Source organism: Schistocerca nitens, chromosome 8 (genome assembly GCF_023898315.1).
Source record: "Schistocerca nitens isolate TAMUIC-IGC-003100 chromosome 8, iqSchNite1.1, whole genome shotgun sequence".
NCBI lineage: Eukaryota > Metazoa > Arthropoda > Insecta > Orthoptera > Acrididae > Schistocerca > Schistocerca nitens.
The window spans coordinates 612,768,168-612,787,663 of NC_064621.1; positions in this window are offsets into that span (position 1 = coordinate 612,768,168).

The window sequence follows — 19,496 nt, forward strand, 5'->3', positions numbered from 1 at the left end:
AACTGTGTAAATGTGGAGAGTACAATGTTCTGCCAAACATCTGTGAACCGTGCACAGCTCGCGTTTATCAAAAATGGTTCAAATGGCTCTGAGCACTATGGGACTTAACATCTGTGGTCATCAGTCCCCTAGAACTTAGAACTACTTAAACCTAACTAACCTATGGACATCACATACATCCATGCCCGAGGCGGGATTCGAACCTGCGACCGTAGCAGTCGCGCGGTTCCGGACTGAGCGCCTAGAACCGCGAGACCACCGCGGCCGGCTCGCGCTTATCCCACTAATTGTTTGTCATCTTCTGTTACGGTACTGCCGCCTAGTTTTCTAATTCCATTTGCTGGCGTCACTAACTTCCTGCCTTACTTGCCTGTGAATGGCAGCAGCAACGCGTATCGATAAATTCACTGTCGCACCATCTGTGAAGCGACCGATAGTATTTCTCGGTCGCCGTGTCTCTCGCAGTCAGTTCGGGACGCAGCAGCAGAGCAGTCGGGGACGGAGCGCCGGTGTGGCGCCGACAGCCAGTGCTCGCCGACATATGGCGACACACATGCACTGTGCGACGGAGGGAGATTGGAGCGGGACGACCGTTGGTTGGTCGTTCGGTTGATCGTCTCATCAGCCGACGTATATTTGATCATTCACCGTTTCCGGGCCTGGAATTTTCCACGGAGCATAGTTTGGCCGGGGCCCCTGGCGGTCTCTACGCGTGTCGGAGTGTGTGGGGCTGTTCCCATTGCTACGAGGTCCGTGGCTCACCGGCCCTGGACACGAAAGTTGAGTTTCGATTTAATCTACCAGCAAGTCAAGACTGTTCACATGGTATCGTTTGGAGTTCGTTGTCGGCTGTTGGCATATTCCCGCGAGCAACAATGTGGTTTTCAGGTTGGAAAATTCTAACCACCCTCCAGTGGAGTTTCACTTTATTCGGTTATTTGAATTGAAGTGCACCAGCGGAATCTTATGCCTTGTGGCAGTTAACGTTCCGATTACCTGCCCTGACCGTTGACGTAAATTTCAGGCTGTGGGGTGCGTACTGTAAGACCATCGGTACACACACCATCAGATTATTTGACTTGTCACTCTAACGAAGTAGGCGAGTGTCAGCAATATGTCTCGTGGTCTTATCGTGGCGTGTTTATCTTCTGCCGTTAGGTCAGACGATAGAAATGCCACTTGCACGCTTAGAGTAGCAGATTGACGGTGACCAACTATAAACAAAACTTGATTAATTTTCACACACATTTATTAAAATAATAACAAGCACAAAAATAACTTATCTTGGTTCTGGATGCTATTTACAATTGACAATCTGAAGTTCCTTTGGGTTTTGTTACGTTAATCTTATTCTCACATCTCTGATACTTGACAAAAGTGTCTGTACATTTATCTTCATGGCTATGTACAGGAATTAGATAATCTTATTAGGCGCAGACTGAAACTTGACTGCAGACTAATGCAGAGTGGCTGATCGGAGGTCTGTACAGTCGTTATAATACCTCAAACGTTCAGGTATCACTGCGCGAGTGTGATCCGCGAGGAGAAAAGTTTCTACGTTAGCAGCAATCTCACTGGCTGCGTTACATATTAATACGCGGATCACCAGAAGCAGAACTTGGTCCGTCTCTAAGGCAGCGCCATATCGTAGTGCGGAGACGGACGAGCGCTGCGGGGCGCGCTCTAGTGGGAAAGCTGTGTACGTGCTGACTACACGGAACTATGTACACAACACAGGCAGTGTAGTTTCCTCATCGTGTTGTCGCTGTCCAGGCACGGTGTGTAGTTTAACAGCTCCCAGTATGATTGGTTGTGGTCGGCAATATCTTCTACGTTGTTCCATTGAACTCCCTGTTGTGCCCTGGTCGGGTGAAGTGGAAGTTATCTTGTCGGTGGGTCCGTTGACTGTCGGTCGGTTGGGCTGTCGTCAGATCGTGAATGGTTGGCCCGACTGCCTGTCTCACCTAAGCGAGCGCTAGTGTTTGAATTCCAGGACGACCCTCGAACATATGAGCGGCCTTAGGTATACTGCCTTTTTTTATTTGTTCTTGTTGTTTGTACTTGTATGGCTTCTAACCGATTTTTTAAAATTACAGTTGTTTTGCCCTTAAGGTGTAATATTCCTTATGCCTTCAGCCTAAATTAAAGAACTGTTTCACGTAAGACCTTTGATATTTAAAAAATTAATGTTATGGAGTTTTAAGTTTTAGGCCTTCAACCGATTTGAATTTAACTTGTTTGCTTTGAAGTGTCTGATTCTTTGGGCCTTCAGCCTAACTAATGAACTGTTTTAAGATAAGGCTTTGTCTTTTAAATTTCTGTTTTGGTTGAGTTTTCCGTAATTAAGAATTGTTTCCTGCAAGGTCTCGTTTTTTTTTTTTTTAATTGATGTTGTTTAGCCATAAGTGTTGGGCTTTCAGCCGATTTTGATTTCAAATTGTTTGCTCTGAAAATCTCAGATTATTTGGGCCTTCAGCCTAAATAAAGAGCTGTTGTAAGATAAGGCTGGCCTTTTAAATTTCTGATTATGCTTACGTTTTAAGTTTTTAAATTAAAGTGACTTTCAGCTGGTAATTAAGTCCCAAAGGTTAGAGCTGTGCGTTTAAAAAAAATTTTTTTGGTCTCTTGTAATGATGTTTGATCGAATAATAAAGTTGTATGTTCGAGCGTAACTGACAGCCCCTTTCCACAATTTAAACTACCTGTCCTGTTCTGCAGGTTAAGCTGGGCGTTTCAATCTGTGTAATAAAAAAGATAGAAAAGACGCAATAAATCAGTAAATAAAATAAATATGGATACGCAGCTTTCAGCTACAGTGGAATGTTATCAGCTGAGATAGCGTTACTCTGAAATCTCTTGAATCGATTCGAATTGCTAAATTCGCGGTTCATCGTTACTATGTACATTCACTGTGAAATATTAACTTCTGTGGTTTTTAAGTTATCGAAGTGATCTTGTGTCATTGGGTGTACCTCACTTTTCTGAGTTCGCAAATGTATTCAGCTTTGCTTTAATATTTGGTGTGAGTTATTGTCGAATTAAAAACAGCTGGCTAAGTTAGCCATCTGTAAGACTGTCTGACACTCCACCGTTTCTTGGAGTATCTCGTACGCAAAGGCCATGAGGATAGCAGACACCCAAATTCCCAGCTCAGGGATTTGCCACACATCCGGCCCTGGGGCCGCAGAACTTCGTAAACAAATTCACCTTGCCGCGTACCAGTTCTAGGCGGCTGTCTTGCTCGCCTATATAAGGGTGCTTCAAAAATGACCGGTATATTTGAAACGGCAATACAAACTAAACGAGCAGCGATAGAAATACGCCGTTTGTTCCAATATGCTTGGGACAACAGTACATTTTCAGGCGGACAAACTTTCGAAATTAAAGTAGTTACAATTGTCAACAACAGATGGCGCTGCGGTCTGGGAAACTCTATAGTACGATATTTTCCACATATCCACCATGCGTAGCAATAATATGGCGTAGTCGCTGAATGAAATTACCCGAAACCTTTGACAACGTGTCTGGCGGCATGGCTTCACATGCAGATGAGATGTACTGCTTCAGCTGTTCAATTGTTTCTGGATTCTGGCGGTACACCTGGTCTTTCAAGTGTCCCCACAGAAAGAAGTCACAGGGGTTCATGTCTGGCGAATAGGGAGGCCAATCCACGCCGCCTCCTGTATGTTTCGGATAGCCCAAAGCAATCACACGATCATCGAAATATTCATTCAGGAAATTAAAGACGTCGGCCGTGCGATGTGGCCGGGCACCATCTTGCATAAACGACGAGGTATTCGCAGTGTCGTCTAAGGCAGTTTGTACCGCCACAATTTCACGAAGAATGTCCAGATAGCGTGATGCAGTAATCGTTTCGGATCTGAAAAATGGGACAATGATTCCTTTGGAAGACATGGCGGACCAGACCAGTACTTTTTGAGGATGCAGGGACGATGGGACCGCAACATGGGGCTTTTCGGTTGCCGGCCGAAGTGGCCGTGCGGTTAAAGGCGCTGCAGTCTGGAACCAAAGACCGCTACGGTCGCAGGTTCGAATCCTGCCTCGGGCATGGATGTTTGTGATGTCCTTAGGTTAGTTAGGTTTAACTAGTTCTAAGTTCTAGGGGACTAATGACCTCAGCAGTTGAGTCCCATAGTGCTCAGAGCCATTTGAACCATTTTTTTTGCTTTTCGGTTCCCCATATGCGCCAGTTCTGTTTATTGACGAAGCCGTCCAGGTAAAAATAAGCTTCGTCAGTAAACCAAATGCTGCCCACATGCATATCGCCGTCATCAATCCTGTGCACTATATCGTTAGCGAATGTCTCTCGTGCAGCAATGGTAGCGGCGCTGAGGGGTTGCCGCGTTTGAATTTTGTATGGATAGAGGTGTAAACTCTGGCGCATGAGACGATACGTGGACGTTGGCGTCATTTGGACCGCAGCTGCAACACGGCGAACGGAAACCCGAGGCCGCTGTTGGATCACCTGCTGCACTAGCTGCGCATTGCCCTCTGTGGTTGCCGTACGCGGTCGCCCTACCTTTCCAGCACGTTCATCCGTCACGTTCCCAGTCCGTTGAAATTTTTCAAACAGATCCTTTATTGTATCGCTTTTCGGTCCTTTGGTTACATTAAACCTCCGTTGAAAACTTCGTCTTGTTGCAACAACACTGTGTTCTAGGCGGTGGAATTCCAACACCAGAAAAATCCTCTGTTCTAAGGAATAAACCATGTTGTCTACAGCACACTTGCACGTTGTGAACAGCACACGCTTACAGCAGAAAGACGACGTACAGAATGGCACACCCACAGACTGCGTTGTCTTCTATATCTTTCACATCACTTGCAGCACCATCTGTTGTTGAAAATTGTAACTACTGTAATTTCGAATGTTTGTCCGCCTGCAAATGTACTGTTGTCCCAAGAATATTGCAACAAACGGTGTATTTCTATCGCTGCTCGTTTAGTTTTTATTGCCGTTTCAAAAATACCGGTCATTTTTGAAACACCCTGTACACGCAACGTTACAAGAATCATCTGTTATTTGTAGCTGACCCTATTTCCGTTAAGACGCTTACAGCGCCGGCTGTTACTAAAATTTTCGGTAATTTTTTTTCCGTGACGTGTGTCCCCCTCTCCCCCCCGTTTTAATATTATGCCTCTCAAATTTGACGTTACTCTAAACAGTAGTTCTCTTTCTAGAACGTTTCTATGTGTAACTTTAACTATGGACACTCTCTGTATACACGCATACATTTTTATTGTACATGAGATTACTCCAATTATCTGTGACCTTTGATTTTCTGAGACAGTACGTGGCACACAGCTTTTGGTAACCACCCCTTTGGAAGACCGTTAGGTGTCGTTGCAGCACGCGGAATCTCACCTGCCTCAGTGCTCTCATCTTCAGGAATGGCATTTCCGAGAATCTGCTGTGTCTTTGATCTGCTACCCGTTCTGCGGCGGACGTTTACCTTTCGCAGCACCCTACCTACGGTGTTGGGTGACGGTGCCGCAACAGCAGATTTAGTTTTACGTTACATTCGTCAGGTTTTTTTTTTATCGTACCATCTAAAGGTGGGACTCTGGTCTTCTTACCGAGTCCTCCACCCTCCCTTCATTTTAACTCTCTGTCACCCTTTCTTTGCATTTGTTTGTATTGGTGTCAGTCTTTTGCCTAGGTGTGCTCATTTCGCCTTGTCTTTTGAGCTGGACATTTTAATGTGTTGCAGAGTGGCTGGCTCATCCTCTTTTATTCTTGTGGTCAGCCAACCCAGCTCTCTGGTTTTAACGCCTTCCTCTACTTATCCTTGTGGTGTACATTTTCCCTCTTTCTTGGCCGGCCGAAGTGGCCGTGCGGTTAAAGGCGCTGCAGTCTGGAACCGCAAGACCGCTACGGTCGCAGGTTCGAATCCTGCCTCGGGCATGGATGTTTGTGATGTCCTTAGGTTAGTTAGGTTTAACTAGTTCTAAGTTCTAGGGGACTAATGACCTCAGCAGTTGAGTCCCATAGTGCTCAGAGCCATTTGAACCATTTGAACCCTCTTTCCTGCTCGTTTCTTTCGTTTTCCCTTTCGTTGTGTTTTTCAATTCCTTTTAACCCCCTTTTAGTTTCTCGAACTAAAAAAGTGGTTCAAATGGCTCTGAGCACTATGGGACAACAGCTGAGGCCATCAGTCCCCTAGAACTTAGAACTACTTGAACCTAACTAACCTAAGGACGACACACACATCCATGCCTGGGGCAGGATTCGAACCTGCGACCGCAGCGGTCGAACGGTTCCAGACTGAAGCGCCTAGAACCGCTCGGCCACTCCGGCCCGGCTCGAACTAAATTTGGGTGTGGTTTCACCTTTGCGCATTCTTATAGTCAGGAAAAAGGGACAGATGACCCTGTAGTTCGGTCTCTTAATACCACAAACCACCCACACACCCTCGCACTGCTAGCCATTATTCGCGGCACCCATCCTGCGGAGCATGGAAAAGACGAAACACGGAATTACAGTGTGTACCTCCTTTAATTTACTTTATTAGCTCGGCAGACGGATTATAACCCATTTGTGAATGCAATGACAGGAAATCTTGGCACACGTTGCTAGGAATAAAAGTGAGCTCTGTGGATGTAGAAGGGGATTCAAGTGACGGATATTGTTGTGCCACACATTGGGCGCTAAATAATACACTGGCGGAATTTGTGTTTGCCCCACATTTGTGAAGTCTAATTAAATTCAATTACATTCTGTTAATTACGAGATGAGAGCACTTGAGTTCATAATTTGCAATTATCTCAGTAAATAAAATGTTTAGGGTCGCAAGCCGCATGAATGTGAATAGGATACATCAAAACCGTTTTGTTTGCATAGAAGGTTTTGGTTTGCAAATTGGCTGTTAAATTTTAGATACACTTTACAAAATACTATAACAAAATCATTAATTTCTTTCTAGCACTGCATTTCATGCGCACCACATTAATATGAATTGTAAGAGGTGCTATTAAACATTTGGTGCTTGTTACTCAGAGATAACTAGGACGTTGGCAGGCCCACTGCAGTTGGTGGCCTCCAGAGTAGACTGAAGGTCCAAAGAAACTGGTATAGGCATGCGTATGCAAATACAGAGATACAGGGTGTTTCAAAAATGACCGGTATATTTGAAACGGCAATAAAAACTAAACGAGCAGCGATAGAAATACACCGTTTGTTGCAATATGCTTGGGACAACAGTACATTTTCAGGCGGACAAACTTTCGAAATTACAGTAGTTACAATTTTCAACAACAGATGGCGCTGCAAGTGATGTGAAAGATATAGACAACAACGCAGTCTGTGGGTGCGTCATTCTGTACGCCGTCTTTCTGCTGTAAGCGTGTGCTGTTCACAACGTGCAAGTGTGCTGTGGACAACATGGTTTATTCCTTAGAACAGAGGATTTTTCTGGTGTTGGAATTCCACCGCCTAGAACACAGTGTTGTTGCAACAAGACGAAATTTTCAACGGAGGTTTAATGTAACCAAAGGACCGAAAAGCGATACAATAAAGGATCTGTTTGAAAAATTTCAACGGACTGGGAACGTGACGGATGAACGTGCTGGAAAGGTAGGGCGACCGCGTACGGCAACCACAGAGGGCAACGCGCAGCTAGTGCAGCAGGTGATCCAACAGCGGCCTCGGGTTTCCGTTCGCCGTGTTGCAGCTGCGGTCCAAATGACGCCAACGTCCACGTATCGTCTCATGCGCCAGAGTTTACACCTCTATCCATACAAAATTCAAACGCGGCAACCCCTCAGCGCCGCTACCACTGCTGCACGAGAGACATTCGCTAACGATATAGTGCACAGGATTGATGACGGCGATATGCATGTGGGCAGCATTTGATTTACTGACGAAGCTTATTTTTACCTGGACGGCTTCGTCAATAAACAGAACTGGCGCATATGAGAAACCGAAAAGCCACATGTTGCAGTCCCATCGTCCCTGCATCCTCAAAAAGTACTGGTCTGGGCCGCCATTTCTTCCAAAGGTATCATTGTCCCATTTTTCAGATCCGAAACGATTACTGCATCACGCTATCTGGACATTCTTCGTGAATTTGTGGCGGTACAAACTGCCTTAGACGACACTGCGAACACCTCGTGGTTTATGCAAGATGGTGCCCGGCCACATCGCACGGCCGACGTCTTTAATTTCCTGAATGAATATTTCGATGATCGTGTGATTGCTTTGGGCTATCCGAAACATACAGGAGGCGGCGTGGATTGGCCGCCCTATTCGCCAGACATGAACCCCTGTGACTTCTTTCTGTGGGGACACTTGAAAGACCAGGTGTATCGCCAGAATCCAGAAACAATTGAACAGCTGAAGCAGTACATCTCATCTGCATGTGAAGCCATTCCGCCAGACACGTTGTCAAAGGTTTCGGGTAATTTCATTCAGAGACTTCGCCATATTATTGCTACGCACGGTGGATATGTGGAAAATATCGTACTATAGAGTTTCCCAGGCCGCAGCGCCATCTGTTGTTGACAATTGTAACTACTGTAATTTCGAAAGTTTGTCTGCCTGAAAATGTACTGTTGTCCCAAGCATATTGCAACAAACGGTGTATTTCTATCGCTGCTCGTTTAGTTTGTATTGCCGTTTCAAATATACCGGTTATTTTTGAAACACCCTGTATGTTAACAGGCAGAATACGGCGCTGCAGTCGGCAGCTTCTATATAAGACAACAAGTGTCTGGCGCAGATGTTAGATCGGTTACTGCTGCTGCAATGGCAGCTATCAAGATTTAAGTGAGTTTGAACGCGGTGTTACAGTTGGCGCACGAGCGATAGGACACAGCTTTTCCGAGGTAGCGATGCAGTGGGGATATTCCCGTACGACTATCTCACGAGTGTACAGTGAATATCAGGAATCCGATAAAACATCAAATCTCCGGCATCGCTGGGGCCGGGAAAATATTCTGCAAGAATGGGACCAACGACGGCTGAAGAGAATCGTTGAACGTGACAGAAGTGCAACCCTTTCGCAAAACACTGCGGGTTTCAGTGCTGGGCCATCAACAAGTGTCAGCGTGCGAACCATTCAACGAAACATCATCGATATGGGCTTTCAGAGCCGAAGGCCGACTCGTGTATCCTTGATGACTGCACGACAAAAGCCCTAGCCTCGCCTGCGCCCGTCGACACCGACATTGGACTGTTGGTGACTGGAAACATGCCTGGTCGGACGAGTGTCGTTTCAAATTGTAACAAACGGATGGACGTATACGGCTATGAAGACAACCTTATGAATCGATGGACCCTACATGTGAGCAGGTAACTGTTCAAGCTGCTGGAGGCTCTGTAATAGTGTGGGGCATGTGCGGTTGTAGTGATATGGGACCCCTGATACGTCTAGATACGACCCTGACAGGTGACACGTACTTACGAATCCTGTCTGGTCACCAGCATCCATTCATATCCATTGTGAATTTCGACGGAGTCGGGCAGTTCCAGCGGGACAATGTGACACCCCACACGTCCAGAATTGCTACATGGTGGCTCCAGGAACACTCTTCTGAGTTTATACACTTCCGCTGGCCAGCAAACTCCCAAGACATGAGCATTGTTGGGCATATCTGGGATGCCTTGCAAGGTGCTGTTCAGAATAGATCTCCACCAGTTGTACTCTTACGGATTTGTGGACAGCTCTGCACGATTCATGGTGTCACTTCCCTCCAGCAATAGTTCAGACATTAGTCGAGTCCATTTTGTCACCAGGTGCGGTCGGAGTGTTAGCAATGTGGCAGACTTTGTTTAGAGCTGGCTAACATCACTCCCAAGCGGAGGGCGGTGTTTGGCACGTGGTCGTGCAGCAACGAATCTATGAAAGGCATCGGCGCTCCTCTCTGATGTCACGACGGGTAGGCTTGGCACGGAGTAATCTGGGCCCGTTGAAGGTGGAATCGCGTGGGAGTGTGTATCACTAACTCACGCAACGCCTGTTACTTCTGGACTAGTGGCTTGATACTTTTTGGGCTCTGCGGTTTTCCTTTATGAAATCGATACTATCATTACGATATACCTATAAGTGAAGGTCTGTGGAGGGTGTTTTGGCCCTCGGGCATGTATCTGCCAGCTATGAATGGCTAGTGATCATCATATTCAGAACCAAAGTACTCGCGACCTCCGTACTATATCTCAAGGAGCTTACGTCAGACTCAATATTGAAGTGGCTCTCGCGAAGCCTTGGAGGCTGAACCCAGAAAGTGCAAAGATATTTTCGTCGGGTGTCTGTTGTAACACCCCAAGAAACCCGAAAACCCAAATAAGAATGTCAGGATAATTTATAGTAGGGAACAGTTCAAAAAAATCTTATGGGACTTAACTGCTTAGGTCATCAGTCCCTAAGCTTACACACTACTTAACCTAAATTATCCTAAGGACAAACACACACATCCATGCCCGAGGGAGGACTCGAACCACCGCCGGGACCAGTCGCACAGTCCATGACTGCAGCGCCTCAGACCGTTCGGCTAATCCTCGTGGCTTAGGGAATAGTGTTATCCTGAAGGTACGGCAACTTTGACAATAATATAACACCTTAAAGTTTTGATGAACACCAATTTCAAGCCGGCCGCGGTGGTCTAGCGGTTCTGGCGCTGCAGTCCGGAACCGCGGGACCGCTACGGTCGCAGGTTCGAATCCTGCCTCGGGCATGGGTGTGTGTGATGTCCTTAGGTTAGTTAGGTTTAAGTAGTTCTAAGTTCTAGGGGACTTATGACCTAAGATGTTGAGTCCCATAGTGCTCAGAGCCATTTGAACCATTTGAACCAATTTGAATAATTACTGAGTATGTCATGATATAAAGGTAGAAAGAAAAAAGGTCATTTTTAATTAGCTATCAAACATCTCAGTAATAACTGCAAAACAGTACGACGAAAGTTAAGTCCAAAGTAACATGGCGGTCAGAGATAACATGTATTGTGAAAGAGAGTTGTAAACGCGGCGAAAAGGAAATTCAGTGCGTCTAAGATGCTCGATCACGGAAATGTTAGTCGCTTGCTAGCTTGCTTACTATCAAGTCGTGAGAGAGCACCGTTTGTTATAGTACTACAAACGGAACGCTACGAGATCGTTTCTATTCAAAAAAGTACTACTACGTGATAGAGGTGCGCGGACTTCGTTCTCAGTTATTATGACTTGAACTGAAGTGATATTCTGATAGTGTACGACGAGTTAATAAACTCTAATTATTGGAGATACGAGTAATATTGTTGGACTCAACCTTCATCAATGTGAACAGTTACAACGTCGAATGGACATAGTATTGAAGACTGCAATACCTGTTTAGCCTTGAGTAGGAAACATTAATACGACCACACGAAGAAAATACAAATACGCCGATTGTAAAAGTTGTCGTAATTGTCACGATCACCGAACTGAAAAGAATCGTAATTGATCTGATCCATCGGTGTGCGTGTGGTGTGATGATTATAAACTAACTGCTAAGAAGGAACAATAAAAATTGTTCTTCAGTAATGGAAATCTCATGAGTCGGTTCCATCATTAATTGAACTGTGTGATAGTTGATGATCAAAATTAATTAACTGTGAACATTTTAATTGAAACAGTGACTTGATGGACATTGAGCATTGAAAGGAGTGTTTTGCCGAAATAACATTACGACGCACGAAAGCAAGATAGCATTATAGATTATCTCTGGATTTGCGTCGTGCCGTAGTGAACAATTCTGCCTAGCAACGTAAGAACAACTATTGATACTGAACCGCAAATAAATTTTTCCTCGCTACAGTGGTGTGAAACGTCACCGGTGATGAATGATTCACTCAATACTGCAATAACTAAGTAATCGGGCATAGCAAATCGTCGTAAAACGATAACAGACAATTAAAATCACAAGTTCGCATCACAGAGAAGACTCGCAAAAGGACTTTCATACAACAAGTTTCTTTGGAGATTTTCAGGTGCTGTTCCACGTTATCCGACGGGGACAACCGTCACTGCGCGTTGCGTCTCCATTCCAGCGACCGAGCTGTAGCAGGAGCGGCTCAACATCAACAGCGACAACACACTGTACATCTATCTGGCCAGCTCAGGTTCCTCTATTTCTACCTCTACATTTACATCTAGGTCTAGGTCTACACTCCACAAGCTACTTTGCACTGCGCGGCACAAGGTATTTTCAGTACCACTGTAACTTCCTTTCCACCTCCCCTTTGCTGCCCCTGTCACGAACAGTTCTCGGGAAAACGATATATAATGTATCCTGGTCCGCATTCGGGAGGACGACGGTTCAATCCCGCGTCCTGCCATCCTTATTTTGGTTTTCCGTGATTTCCCTAAATCGCTCCAGGCCAATGCCGGGATGGTTCCTTTCAAAGGGCACGTCGGACTTACTTCCCCATCCTTCCATAATCCGATGAGACCTACGACTTTACTGTCTGGTCTCCTCCCCCCCAAACAACCCAACCCAACCCTCTCATGGTTCCTTCGTGATATATACGTAGGAGGAAGCAACATATTTGTTGACTCCTCTAGGAGTGTACACTCTCGGATCCTTAAGAACAAATCCCACCGACATGACAACAACTCTCTTCCAGCGTCTCCCAATGTAACTGGTTGATCATCTATGCGACGCTTTCGTGCTTACTAGATAAACCTGTAATGACACACGCCGCACCTCTTTGGATGTTCTCTATGCCGTCTATCAATTCTGTGTGGTACGGATGCCATACTGACGACGAGAATTCCAGTGTTGGTCGAACGAGTGTTTCCTAAACTACACTACTGGCCATTAAAACTGCTACACCAAGAAGAAATGCAGATGATAAACGGGTATTCATTGGACAAACGTATTATACTAGAACTCACGTGTGATTACATTTTTATGCAATTTGGGTGCATAGGTCCTGAGTAACCAGTACCCAGAACAACCACCTCTGGCCGTAATAACGGCCTTGATACGCCTGGGCATTGAGTCAAACAGAGCTTGGATGGCGTGTACAGGAACAGCTGCCCATGCGGCTTCAACACGGTACCACAGTTCATAAAGAGTAGTGACTGGCGTATTGTGACGAGCCAGTTGCTCGGACACCATTGACCAGATGTTTTCAGTTGGTGAGAGATCTGTAGAATGTACTGGCCAGGGCAGCAGTCGAACATTTTCTGTAACCAGATAGGCCCGTACTGGATCTGCAACATGCGGTCGTGCATTATCCAGATGAAATGGAGGGTTTCGCAGGGATGAAATGAGGGGTAGAGCCACGGGTCGTAACACATCTGAAATGTAACGTCCACTCTTGAAAGTAACGTCAATGCGAAGAAGAGGTGACCGAGACGTGTAACCAATGGCACCCCATACCCTCACGCCGGGTGATATGCCAGTATGGCGATGACGAATACACGCTTCCAATGTGCGTTCACCACGATGTCGCCAAACACGGGTGCGACAATCATGATGCCGTAAACAGAACCTGGATTCATCCTAAAAAATGACGATTTGCCATTCGTGCACCCAGGTTCGTCGTCGAGTACACCATCTTAGACGCTCCTGTCTGCGATGCAGCGTCAAGGGTAACCGCAGCCATGGTCTCCGAGCTGATAGTCCATGCTGCTGAAAACGTCGTCGAACTGTTCGTGCTGATGGTTGTTGTCTTGCAAACGTCCTCATCTGGTGACTCAGCGATCGAGACGTGACTGCACGATCCGTTACAGCTATGCGGATAAGATGCCTGTCATCTCGTCTGCTAGTGATACGAGGCCATTGGGATCCAGCACGGCGTTCCGTATTACCGTCCTGAACCTACCGATTCGATATTCTGCTAATAGTCATTGGATCTCGACCAACGCGAGCAGCAATGTCGCGATACGATAAACCGCAATCGCGATAGGCTACAATCCGAGCTTTATCAAAGTCGAAAACGTGATGGTACGCATTTCTCCTCCTTACACGAGGCATCACAGCAACGTTTCGCCAGGCAACGCCGGTCAACTGCTGTTTGTGTATGAGAAATCGGTTGGAAACTTTCCTCATGTCAGCACGTTGTAGGTGTCGCCACCGGCGCCAACCTTGTGTGACCGCTCTGAAAAACCAATCATTTGCATATCACAGCATCGTCTTCCTGTCGGTTAAATTTCGCGCCTGTAGAACGTCATCTTCGTGGTGTAGTAATTTTAGCAGCTAGTAGTGTACGTCCTTTTCTGATGGACTACATTTTCTCTGGGCTCTTCCTCTGAATCTCAGTCTGGCACCTGCATTACTCGCTATTACATATGAAATCGCACTGTGTGCATACCCCTATATTTTATGCAAGTAATTGCTTGAAGTGATGGTTCTGCAATTGTGTGTTCATACAGTGAATGGTCTTTCGTCTATGTATTCACAACATGTTACATTTGTTTATGCTGAGGTTCAGTTGCAATTCCCTGCACCAAACGTCGATGCTCTGGAGGTCTGCCGGCATTTAACTACAGAATTTTAGAGTCGCGGCTTTTAGAGTCTGCATACAACAGCATCACCCAAAGTAAACCTCATCGAACTTCCAAGTGTATCTGCTACGTCATTTATAGATTGCCATGAAAAGATTTACACTACTAGCCATTAAGATTGCTATACCCCGGAGATAACGTGCTACATACGCGAAATTTAACCGACAGGAAGAAGATGCTATGATATGCAAATGATTAGCTTTTCAGAGCATTTACTCAAGGTTGGCGACGGTGGCGACACCTACAACGTGCTGACATGAGGAAAGTTTCCAACCGATTTCTCATACACAAACAGCAGTTGAACGGCGTTGCCTGGTGAAACGTTGTTGTGATGCCTCGTGTAAGGAGGAGAAATGCGTACCATCACGTTTCCGACTTTGATAAAGCTCGGATTGTAGCCTATCGCGATTGCGTTTTATCGTATCGCGACATTGCTGCTCGCGTTGATCGAGATCCAATGACCGTTAACAGAATATCGAATCGATGGGTTTAGGAGCGTAATACGGAACGCCGTGCTGGATCCCAACGGCCTCGTATCACGAGCAGTCGAGATGACAGGCATCTTATCCGCACGGTTATAACGGATCGTGCAGCCACGTCTCGATCCCTGAGTCAACAAATGGGGACGTTTGCAAGACAACAACCATCTGCACGAACAGTTCGATGACGTTTGCAGCAGCATGGACTATCAGCTCGGAGACCATGGCTGCGGTTACCCTCGACGCTGCATCACAGACAGGAGCGCCTCCGATGGTGTACTCAACGACGAACCTGGGTGCACGAAAGGAAAAACGTAATTTTTTCGGATGAATCCAGGTTCTGTTTACAGCATCTTGATGGTCACATCCGTGTTTGGCAACATCGTGGTGAACGCACTTTGTAAGCGTGTATTCGTCTATCGCCATACTAGCGTATCGCCCGGCGTGATGGTATGTGGTGCCATTGGTTACACGTGTCGGTCACATATTGTTCGCAATGACGGCACTTTGAACAGTGGACGCTACATTTCAGATGTGTTACTACCCGTGGCTCTACCCTTCATTCGATGCCTGCGAAACTCTACATTTGAGCAGGATAATGCACGACCACATGTTGCAGGTCCTGTACTGGCCTTTCTGGATACAGAAATTGTTCGACTGCTGCCCTGGACAGTACATTCTACAGATCTCTCACCAACTGAAAACGTCTGGTCAATGGTGTCCGAGCAACTGGCTCGTCACAATACGCCAGTCACTACCCTTGATGAACTGTGGTACCGTGTTGAAGCCGCATGGGCAGCTGTTACTGTACACGCCATCCAAGCTCTGTTTGACTCAATGCCCAGGCGTATCAAGGCCGTTATTACGGCCAGAGGTGGTTGTTCTGGGTACTGATTTCTCAAGATCTATGCACCCAAATTGCATGAAAATGTAATCACACGCCAGTTCTAGTATAATATATTGTGCCAATGAATACCCGTGTATCATCTGCATTTCTTTCTGTTGTAGCAATTATAATGGCCATTAGTGTAGTACTCCTGGATAGACGACGTCGATTTTGATCCGATGACGGCCACGTGGAGGATAGTAGATATACTGATAATGGTTTCAACGTCGTACACCAATAGAGATCATCTAGATGCACAGCTACTACAGCGTCATCTGTGTCTACTATTTAACAGTGCTCGCAGCCAGAAGGCTCAGTATGTTGCTGACGTGTGAAGCAAGCAGGCAACCTTACCACGGAGACGCACTCGTGCTTCCTACAGCCAACTGAGCGAGTTAAATTGCGCCCTTCTAAGCGTCGGCATGGCTCTTCCGGAGGATTTCCACAGAAGTTTCACGTGCTGTGTCAGTTGTGCAGCGATGGCAGTATCAGTGGTCACTTTAACATGCACCTGTAGACAATTTCATGAGGCCCACACAACTCAGGCGCCTGCTAGGATCGTCGTATTGTAAGGGCAGTGTACAGATACCACAGCCTGTGATCCCAGGCGTGTCAATATGAACTAGCTGTTAGCAGTAGGACTATGAACACGCACGCATCTAGCCCGTCCTGCATTAACGTCACATCACCGACATGAATGTCTAGTACAGTCAGAGTATCACTCGGAAGATGGAATGGCGTGCCGTGGCCTTCAACGATGAAATCAGATTGTGCCCGGACACAGATGATGGTCGTTTGCGAGTGTATTGTAAACGTGGTGAGCGCTGTCTCACTGAGTGTAATCGTCCAAGATACTGGCAACACTCCAGGCCTTATGGTTCGGGGTTCGATAAGCTACAACTCCCGTTCCCCATTGGTGTTCCTGGGTGGGTGGAGGGTAGGGCACGTTAGCGAGCGCTCGGTACTTGGATAACGTTGTCAGAGCCGTTCTTTTGCCATTTTTGCAACATGAAGGTGATGTGTAGTTCCATCAGGATAATATTCGCCCCACACACTACCCATGAAACTCAACACGTTCGGCAAGACGTACAGTAATTTCGCCTGGCCGGCACGATATCTGGACTCGTCTCCAATCGATCACGTGTGGGGTATGACGGTACAAGAAGTGACTCGTGAGTCTCGTCAACAAACAACTGTTGCACAAGTACGTGAACAGTTTGAGCAGGCGTGGAATAACATATCCCAGGACAGTATTCGCCATCTGTCCGACGGACTGGATACCAGAGCCTCCTATGGAGACCAGACCACGAACAAATATGGGTGTTGCAGCGTCTGTCGATAACTGGTATCTCAGAACCGCTTCTGCTAGTGATCTGTAAATGTAATCATTTCAAGTACTCCGTAACTCCATGCCACAATAAAACTTGAGTGAACTGGAAACATTTAAAAGGGTGCTCTTCTTTTGTTATCGGCAACGTATAAATTGAGAAAAGTAATGGTTCTGTAACGCTCTGGTGGGCATGCCGTAAGTTACACCTACGTCTGAAAACTCTCCGTTGAGAATAACATGCTGTGTTTGCTACAACAGGACAGTCGAATTACACTGTTATTGTTGTGGTCTTCAGTCCTGAGACTGGTTTGACGCTGCTCTCCATGCTACTCTATCCTGTGCGAGCTGCTTCATCTCCCAGTACCTACTGCAACCTACATCCTTCTGAATCTGCTTAGTGTATTCATCTCTTGGTCTCCCTCTACGATTTTTACCCTCCACGCTGCCCTCCAGTACTAAATTGGTGATCCCTTGATGCCTCAGAACATGTCCTACCAACCGATCCCTTCTTCTGGTCAAGTTGTGCCACTTCTCTTCTCCCCAATCCTATTCAATACTTCCTCATTAGTTATGTGATCCACCCATCTAATCTTCAGCATTCTTCCGTAGCAGCACATTTCGAAAGCTTCTATTCTCTTCTTGTCCAAACTATTTATCGTCCATGTTTCACTTCCATACATGGCTACACTCCTCACAAATACTTTCAGAAACGACTTCCTGACACTTAAATCTATACTCGATGTTAACAAATTTCTCTTCTTCAGAAACGCTTTCCTTGCCATTGCCAGTCTACATTTGATATCCTCTCTACTTCGACCATCATCAGTTATTTTGCTCCCCAAATAGCATAACTCCTTTACTACTTTAAGTGTCTCATTTCCTAATCTAATTCCCTCAGCATCACCCGACTTAATTCGACTACATTCCATTATCCTCGTTTTGCTTTGTTGATGTTTATCTTATATCCGCCGGCCGAAGTGGCCGTGCGGTTAAAGGCGCTGCAGTCTGGAACCGCAAGACCACTACGGTCGCAGGTTCGAATCCTGCCTCGGGCATGGATGTTTGTGATGTCCTTAGGTTAGTTAGGTTTAAGTAGTTCTAAGTTCTAGGGGACTAATAACCTCAGCAGTTGAGTCCCATAGTGCTCAGAGCCATTTGAACCATCTTATATCCTCCCTTCAAAACACCATCCTTTCCGTTCAACTGCTCTTCCAAGTCCTTTGCTGTCTCTGACAGAATTACAATGTCATCGGCGAACCTCAAAGTTTTTATTTCTTCTCCATGGATTTTAATACCTACTCCGAATTTTTCTTTTGTTTCCTTTACTGCTTGCTCAATATACAGATTGAATAACATCGGGGAGAGGCTACAACCCTGTCTCACTCCATTCCGAACCACTTCATTTCCCTGGACTCTTATAACTGCCATCTGGTTTCTGTACAAATTGTAAATAGCCTTTCGCTCCCTGTATTTTACCCCTGCCACCTTCAGAATTTGAAAGAGAGTATTCCAGTCAACATTGTCAATAGCTTTCTTTATACAAATGCTAGAAACGTACGTTTGCCTTTCCTTAATCTTTCTTCTAAGATAAGTCGTAGGGTCAGTATTGCCTCACGTGGTGCAGTATTTCTACGGAATCCAAACTGATCTTCCTCGAGGTCGGCTTCTACTAGTTTTTCCATTCGTCTGTAAAGAATTCGTGTTAGTATTTTGCAGCTGTGGCTTATTAAACTGATTGTTCGATAATTTTCACATTACACTAGCGGACAGAAAACTTCAACACCAAGAAGGAGTTGAACGAATTAAACGAAAATCGACAGGCTTGTGCCTACGTCTGAAAGATTATTTCTATTCAAACTTCACGCCAGTCGCGTAAGAGTGGTGATAGAAGCACTATTATGAAGATGCGAATCAGGTTTGCTTTAAACACACGCTATAACGATCGTGCGTCTTAGTTACTTTTCATATTTTCAAACAACCTACGGGAAGTCAGCCAGGTAATATTTACAGCGACCGCCGATATTTCGGAGGGAGTACACCCCGCCGTTTTCAAGGCACAAACTGCAGCGGACAGACGATGTACAAGCAAACATAAAACCTCGGTTCCTAGAATAATTCAGGAAAGATAACACGCACACACTGAACACTAGTGACGCCAAAAATGACCAAAATCAGAAAGGCTAAGTACTAACAGGTGAGGTAACACTGACTCTTTCCCTCTGCTTTTTGACAAGGGAGAGAGCAGGATTCCTAGCTGCCTTCAAACAAAAACCTCCATCCCTATTTACAAGGTTGATCGCTAATTTAATCTCAATA